The following is a 9,397-nucleotide window of genomic DNA, read 5'->3' as shown; positions in this document are numbered from 1 at the left end:
TTCAACAAAACCATCTAGATATTTCCACATAACAATGCTATCTGTCTTTGCTTTGATGTTGTCCATTGTCCCTGAGTCTTTTTCATTAGCCATTTTCTTCATTTGAAATAGAAGAGCAACAGACTGGATTTTGGTTGCCTCTTAACATACGCAGTTTTGAATCATTCAATATTTAATCTCTTAATGGCTTTCACTTCTTTGACAGCTGATTACTGATTTCACTGTTGATGCCTGATACGGCTCACAATGTAAATGTCAATGTAATTCTGACATCATGAACATACAATTGGTGTGTAATGATGTCTTTAACAAGACTCTGGATCTTGAACTGTGTCTGTACCTGTCCTGTCTTGTGCTTGATAGCTTCTTTCAGCACAGTGTGAAAAACAAGATATCATTTAAGTTTCCTTGCCAAAATATGCAGACTCTAAGAAGTTTCACAAGATTCTTAGAAGTTTTACCAGACAGCTTCACTATGTTGTAGATCAAAAAATCCTAACAAGATGAGTTTCTCATTTTGTACAGTGAACTTGGTGGTACAATTGAAATCCAACTAAAAATATTCTTTGACCTCAGCATGCAGTGTAACTAATGACTTGGCACTAGCAGTGACCATTCAAGGCCATCAGTTAGTTGGAAACAGTTTAGGTTCCCTGATTCCTGCAGTAAAGTGCTGTTTTCCCTCTCCCAATGTGAACATATTTTATTCATTTGAAAAATGAAAGACCCCTGTTTTTAGAGGTTTTCATGCTGAAACTCTTTAGTTAGCTTTTGGACCTACGTATGCACCATATCAGATTAAGAGGAAAAGGATCACACAAATACAAAAAAAGAGAAAGCGGTGTGGGAACATCCCAGCAGGAAGATTCCATCAACAGGGCAATAATTAAGTTTCTCTATATTCGCTAAATCTAGGACAAGAAATAAAGATTTTAATTTCTGGATAAGGCTCTGGATTTGATAACTTCCTAATATTTACTTCTACAGTAATTTTTGGTACAATTAAGATGTCTGATTCTATCTGAGAGCAATAAGAATCTATCACAAATAGCAATAGAGAGTTCATCCAGATGATATCTTCCTTTAAGTTGCCTTATGCACTGATGTCACTATCAGTGGGATGGTACAAACGCCAAATGCAAGAAAACCATTCTGGTATCAACAAATGAAGAAACTACTGCAGAGTAAGCAAGCAGAAGGCATCCTCAGGCATTGAGCCCAGCAGTGACTGAACAAAGATGCGATGGTACAACGGATTCAGTGAAATTTATTTTTCATGCTGAAATTGCATAGGATTTGAATGTCTCTAAGTCTGGAGCAATAATACTAAAGTGAAAATGATAGGTATTTATATTTTGCTCATGTGGTAGGGATGGATCTTGTTTATCCCAAATGACCTGGGGCTTTTTCTGGAAAACCAAATTTATTTATCCTTTTTTTTTCTTTTTTTTTTCCCCCTCCCCCAAAGCACTGGCTCTATTCTCAGTACTTTACAGACCTAAGCTAAACTGAGGTTCCCTTTCAAAAAGCTTACAGGCTTGGAAAAGTCAAAGTAAAGCTAGCAAGACAGATGCCTAGTGAGGTTTCTTTGTAATTTTTAAATGGTTTATTCTTATCAAATTCAATTCTGCTATGTACTGTTGGGAAGAAGAATTCACTCAATGTATGTCAGGCAGTGAATATTATTGAAGAGTCTCTGGTAGGTCAGTAGACCATCAGGGCAGTGTGTCATTTTATAGCATAGTAATAAAAAACAGTTTATGTAAAAATAAACATTCCTGAACGTTTTTGCTTTTCTCATTGAGATATGCTATTAAAAACATTAATTTGAATTATGTATTTTATTCTGGGAAATAAAACAAAACTGATCGTGGACTCAAACTGGCACAAAATAGATGTGATAGGAAATACTGCTGATGCTTCTTATCTAAATCTGTGAGCACGCTATCATTTTTTGATTTTACTCTTTGCAACTACACTTGCTGATTTATTCCATTTGGAAACCATCACCTAAGCTAGTCAGTGCTTTCAAACCAAATTTTGTCCATTTAGTACGAGATTACTGATCTTTTAACACTATAGCTTCTGTGCCCTCCTGCTGAAATGGCAATTAATAAATCAACTTCTATGTCATCAAGTATAACAGTGTTATTAATTTCCAGTTTGTAAAAGTTCATGCTAATTGAAGAAAAGATGAAGCATATTATAGCTATGAATTATATATTGACAATGAAAATTAAGGTTCTTGTCTTAATTTGGAAGATACAGGAAATTAGATAACTTTTTATCTGGAACTCACTTATATAAGCATTGCCAATTTTCCCAGTACAATCTGAAAAAGACATGATTTCATCCAAAAGGAGACAAGATTATCTTGTTTCAGAAGGAAAAATGCTAAGCAGCACAATTCAAATGCAGAAATATTGTGAGTATTTCTTTAATGCAAAAGTATCTCAAGTGCTTTTTAATCAGGTCAAGTTCCTTTTTGATATGAAGTAAAAAATCTCGTAGCCTCGGATTAATTTCCATTTTATTAGTCAATTGTTATATCCTTCATGGAGATTGTCAGATATGAGTTCTGCTTGTCCTTATTGTTATAACCATTACAATGTTTCAATATTTCAAAGTGCTTTGTTTGGGGAATTGCAGATGAGAATCAAGAACTTACTCTTGTTTAGATGCAATCTACTCAAGGACTTAGATTTATTCACATCTTTCCTTGTTGGTCATTTTCTGTAAATACTACATCTTTCAAAAGGAGTAAATCAAACAGAAAAATTCACTTGCTTAATTTCAGCCTAAAATAAGCATTCATCAGTATAATTTGTTCAAAGTCCATGATCAGTGCCTTTCATGATCAGTGCATTACAATACATTGTACAACACTGCTTGTATTACGTTAGGAAACAAATTAGCCAAGGAGTATCAAAATTTGCTTGAGATTCATGCATATTCACAAGTGAATGTATGCATTATCATTAAATATACATTTGGGATATTCACTTGATTACTCATTCAGCCAGACCCAAAGAAACTGCCCTGACGTTTGACCACAGTGACATCATAAATGTTTAGGAGCCAGTTTCTAATTGCATACACTATTTTTTTTGCAATTACTCTCCTACTCTTACTTTTACCATGAGTCTACTAAATATGCTATAGCCAGGACAGAGAGATTCTCAGCTGAGGAACAGTTTCGGAGACCTGTTCTTGTAGCTTTTCCCAGTTAATCTAATCTCCCTTGCAGCTGAAGTATTTTGTAGCTGAAAATTCTCTCTATCAAATAGTGTTATTGTGCTCTTTGTATCTGTTGTAGTTTCCATAGAAATAAATAGGAGGCATTATCTTCAGAGTGACATACTTGCATTGTTTCTTTCAGGTATAAACTTGGCAATACTGGAGTCTTTTGATTCCAGATATTAGAATAGTAACCCCTAGTCCTATTCCATAGAAAAGTTACAAGCTCATTTCTGTTGATGCCTGAATGCAATCAGTAGGACTTCTGTGGATCCAAGCATTCTAAATTCAAAACCTTCATTGCATGTTTGCAGGAAGGAAATGCAAATTAGCCTACAATTGCAATCGGTGGAGTAATCAATAAGACAGAAAACTGTTCTTCCAGACTGTTCAATTCTTGATTTTTCCAAATATTCTTGCCGCTCCCATTAGTATGCCTATAAACACTATTACAACTTACGTAGTGTAAATAGTCATGATGCAAGTGGTTATGGTGGTTTACTCTGCAAATCTTATCTGAGGTTGAATACAGACATGAAAACTCCAGTTTCGTAATTTTACTGGTAGAATTTAAGAACCGGTTAAAATTTGGGGACTGCTAATGACCTACATTTTTCTGCTGTGTTAGGTTGTCAAAATTAAAAATTAAAACTTATTTAATACATGTTTGATGCTTCCTGGCTCAACAGTTCCTTTTGGAAACTTGTGGCTAATTGGAGAGCACAGCAAAAGGAAAAATTGTATTTGCTGCAAAGGTTGTGCTATCTAACACTGGTGTAATTTCTAGCCCTCCAAATAAAGACTTTCTCCCTTGTGTTTTCCAAAAATCTCCTAATTAAAGTAAATTATTATAAGCTGGTAATTGGTGTAATGGGATTTGGCAAATGTGTTTTGAATGGAGAAGAAAAAGTTTTTAGTTCTGCTCTTCAGTGTGTTAGTGACAGAGATAGCCATTAGACATATGGTTGACCAAAAGGTAAAATGATCTGTGGAAGGAAACATGGGACATTACAAATAATTCTGCAAATGATAAATAATAAATAAATAAATAAGTTACACTAATCTGACAGAATCTGGTGTATTAACACTCATTATGTCTTTTTAAAAGTCAAGTTTTGTATATACCTGAGCAAGCTATCAGGGCCCAAAACCTTATACTGTAATGCAATGGAATTTTGGAACTGACAGGCATGAGAAATTTTTGAAGTTCTTTTTAAAAAAATTTTACCTCTTGAGTGCTCTGCTCCACTGTGTTAATATATCTGATATTTGACACTGCTATGAATATTGTCTAGCCGTGCTTCTCCAAGAACTCTGTACAAAACACTGAACACTTGATGAGTTGGTACCTCAGTGCCTCTCTGCAGTATCATTTCTATCCGACTTTATAGATGAGGGGACCAGGAGGTGAAAGAACTTGCCCTAACTTGTAAAAGATCTGGGATTTAGATCCCAGCTTTATCGTGTAATATTATGTACGGGACAATCACGAGCCATTAAACATTAGACAAATGAGTTAATACTGATGTGTGAGTTAAAGACATGGAAATTTTACTGTGGAGGCCTGTTATAGGAAATGCAGAAGGTAACTGTGCTGCACAAATTGCAAACAAAATAATTTCACTTCATTAAAATTTTGTGAGGGTTTTATGCGTGAAGTCTGTTTATATTCAAGTTCATTTCTCTCCTGCTACATCTTTGTTCTCAGCACAGAATTGCAAAGCAGATCTGTTGTAAAAATACTGTCAATACAATTGTCAGCTCCTAATTTATAACAGATCAAACCCTTTTTATGGTTTTGAAAAGAAGTTGCTTATAGTATGTTCCAAACTGTGAAACGTTATGTAAGCCTGTTAGTGCCTTGACTCTCACGTTGTCATCTCGTATGTCTCATTTGAAAAAGAGTGGTCTCAACCCTCCATAATGTAGGTCAATCTTAACAGTGCCAAATTACTCAGGTGCTTCCATCTGGTCTCTCTGCTGCAAGTTTAACGCGTGCAAGCACTTCTTCAGCCAGACTGTCTTTGGCATTGGTTGGGAAAATCTGATAAAGCTGCCAAAGTTTGGTGGTAGAGGACACTACAATAATTGTCAATTTAACACGTGGATATGAAATGGAAACATTTAGCAGTATTTTTAGGTTACACATGAGCCAGAAGTCCACAGACAAACTTTGCATGCCCTTAGTTAGAGGCTATTGTTCTGAGAAGATGGATCAACATCAAAAATAGATTTGAAGTTGGCTATAAACGGGTTCGAAATCATTGATTTTTTCAGTCATTCACTGGGGGAAATGCTATATATGATGGCTTTAGTTCTGCTCTCATTATGTAGAAAAATAGCCCCAAATTTTAGAACTGCTGATGACTATTTCACTATCAGGCATCTAGAATAATGTTAATTGTACACAGTGCTGTAGGGCAGTGAGATAAGGTCCATTTAGCCATGGAATATATTTTGTTATATCATTTTTCCCCTAAAATGAAAAAAAAAGATGCAAGTCAGATGAGTGTTGACTTGGTTAAGCTTCTTATCTCTGCATTGGCTGATGTCTGGCTCAATACAAATCAGAATAATTTATTGAGTGCCGTCAGAGTGCTCGCCTATCAGTATTGTATTAGCATCAAAGAAAAATCTTCTGCCATGAAGCTTGCAGTAAGAAGTTACAAACAAAACTGCAGAAATTCTTGCCCTACACTCAAAACAAGGCAATTAGTTTTCCTATTCCTCTTTCTCTGTAATCTGGGACCAAGTATGGTACTATTTTATCTCTTAAATTAGGGAGGAAATACTTGTTCCTTCATGTCCCTGTTTCAAAAAATACTTTTTTCAATTAATTTTTTTGTGAAGTAGTAGCCTTCCACTAAAATTACCTTTCCCTCACATTAAGTCAGGACTCCAAGCTAACTATTCAGATTAAAAATAATGCAGTAACATCAAATGGAAGCTGGTAATTCACAATACTTTGGTAAGTAAGATGAGTGTGATTTACCCAGATAAACATATTCTACAAATTCTTATTTGTAAAAATATTTAAATGACAAATATCCACACTTCTTCAAATATTTTTTCTTGCAAACATCTTATCATTCTAGATACTCTCTCCCTTTCAGTCTACATCTTTGGATACATTGCTCAAAAATGGATGCATTAATCATCTTGCTGATTGCTCTTCCTGAGTTTATGTAGATATTTCTCAAAGACTGAGAAAATCTCATTAACTCGCATTCACTTTGTGACCCATTGTTACCTCCTTCAGTTCTCTCTCTACTAGAATGCTGCCTAAGAATTTTTTTCTCTATTTTGTATGTATTATTTGATTTTCTTGAATGAATGCATGTCACAATTGACTGTTGATTTCAGACAATTTCTCCAAAGTTATTAAGCTTATATTGAAATATAACCTATTTCAGGTTGGATATTATGAAAAATTACTTCTCTGAAAGAGGGTTGAGGCATTGGAACAGGCTGCTAAGGGAGGTGGTGGAGACACCATCCCTGCAAGTGTTCAAGAAACGTGGAGATGTGGCAATGAGGGATGTAGTTAGTGGGCATGGTAGGAATGGGTTGACACTTGGACTAGATGATGTTAGAGGTTTTTTCCAACCTTAATGAATCTATGATTCTCCCAAATAATCACAGACAGCTCTTTTTAGTAAGATGTGCAAGGTATAACAAACTGCATATTATCATCAGCATCCTTATCAGAAATATTAAACTGAACTGGATGCATGTGTTCACCAAATGTGACAGAACTGCTTGTTTGTTTCTGAACCTGCTTATATATTTACTTGTTTACTAAACAATAATGAACCCTAAAATCTTGCTGGCCTTTCCGTTTTATCTTTGAGGAGTTAACTTGTGTCAACAAATATTTCATTTTGAATTGAACTGCTACTTCCTACTGGACTTCATTAGCTTTTATTTCCAATATAAAGCCAGCAGATTAGCTCATGCTTGCTGCATTTAACATTTTATTGAGAGTAGTCCCTGCAAACCTCTCCAGAACAATCATGGTCTGAGTGAGACTGGGTTGGGCCAGAGGATTACATGTAAAATGCACAGAAGATTGGTATTTAAAGCAGGTTGCTGAAACATTTGATTGAGTTGGGATGCATAACTGGTAGAAACAGAAAGGGTGGCAGATGGCTACTGATTGCTCTCAGTCTCACCCCTCATTTTGGTCCACAAGGCCTACATAGCACCTCCATAAGCAAGATGGCAAAGTAATGCTCGCATATCTACTGGAAAATAGAAGTCAGCAGAGACATCAGGTTTATGTGAAACCTTTCCTCTCTCTCCCCCATCCTCTTCCAGTCTACACGTCTGGGGTATGTAGGGGAAAAGAGACTAATCTACTCTGCACTTCCTAGGGGAGAAAACTACAGTGGCCACTTCCCATTATGGCTAATGCCTCACTCACATACCAGCTGCCTTTCTCTTAAATAGCCCAGCTTCAACTCAGACAAATTGTCCACATATACAATTATCTTTGGAGACAGCTGCTTCCACCCTGCAAAAGGCTTTACAGTTCACCCAGTTTTCTGCCTATTTCAGCTCACCTGTTGAAAGCTATGACATCTCTCCACAGACCTCCTCATTGTAATTCTTAGATCAGGCTGTCACCTACAATGTGCTCATGGTGGATTGCTGACACCTTCAGTGTGATCCCCTAAAACAGGTTTGGTCAAAATTGGATAGAAAATTTTTGCTGCTGGAAAATGTCATTTAGTAAAAAATCAGAAAGGACTGTATCCGCAACAGAAAAGCTTCATAAGACAGTGTCCATTTTTCATAAAACTTTGCCTAGCGGGAAGTGGAAATTATTCTTTATAGCTCATTTCATTCCATCAGCATTGTTGTTTCACATTAAAATAAAAACTGGGTTTGCTGGTTATGATTCACTCTCTCTGTTTCAATTTTCATCTTTTTGAAAATAACTTTTTTTTCTCTCAAGTTCAGACTGAAAACCATTTCAAATGTTAGAATTTCCCATGGGAGAAATTTCTCTTTCCAAGCACTTTTACTGCGATCACTGATGAGTCCCATATCTTTCTTTTATGCCCAGAGCACTTCTAGTATCATTATTTCCTCTCTGTAGATCAAACCTTACCAGTAAGAACATTTTAGATTCCCAGCAAAGCAGATTCCAGTGACAAACAGCTATTCCTCGAGTGACACTCCTTTGACTGTAAATGGAGGAATAATATGATTTGCAGAAATAGTCTTGCTTTTTGTAGATGTTAGAATAATATAATCATTGATATTTTACTGAGCCATGCATGGTTCAAAGAAATTTTTAACACTGTGGACACCATAGACACTTGTGTTTTGGCTTGGTGATGAAGTGATGAATACATATGATCTCTTAGAAGGAACTCTGCAGCATCATCACCGTGTTAGGTTACTTATGTTTCAGAACAGAAAGGCATTTTCCTTCATTCTTTGCTAACAATAATTCTTTGCTTAGCTAAATTATGATTACTAAAAATGGAAAAAGGATAGTCAGTAAAGTAACAGTTTTAAAACATTTTTTTTTCTTTTTAACTCCTTGATTTCCTTTCCCTTTCCCTTTCCCTTTCCCTTTCCCTTTCCCTTTCCCTTTCCCTTTCCCTTTCCCTTTCCCTTTCCCTTTCCCTTTCCCTTTCCCTTTCCCTTTCCCTTTTCCCTTTCCTTTTCTCTTCCCCTTCCCCTCCCTTTTTCCCTTTCCCTTCACCTTTCCTTTCCCTTTCCCTTCATTTTTTCCTCCATAAAAGCAACTACATGGATTTATCTTCTCTTTCCCCCACAGCTGTATGTGTCTGCAGTGCAAATGTCTGAGTTAACTCTGCAGAATCCTGCAATATTTCTCATCTTGCACAACACAAACCAGAACCTGATCCTATAACTCAGCACAACCCTTGAGCAACCTCTTTTCATATCTCCATGAAGATGAGGTCAAGCAACAGATGCATGGCTGTCCTACTGTAAACATGGACTGTGACCTCCTATTGAGTCCTGGGGGTGCACTTGGAAGCATAGAGCTGTGCCCCAGAATGGGGAGCATCCTTACCTTCTGTCTGGGCATGCAGAAGACTACGATCCTGCAGAGAAAGACAGAGGGAGTTCCCACAGCCAGCTCAGGAAGGGGTGGAGGTCAAACTTGTGATTCTGGAATAAA

The sequence above is a fragment of the Lagopus muta genome, chromosome 4, assembly GCF_023343835.1.
Source record: "Lagopus muta isolate bLagMut1 chromosome 4, bLagMut1 primary, whole genome shotgun sequence".
Taxonomy (NCBI): Eukaryota; Metazoa; Chordata; class Aves; order Galliformes; family Phasianidae; genus Lagopus; species Lagopus muta.
Note: the sequence above shows the minus strand (reverse complement) of the source record.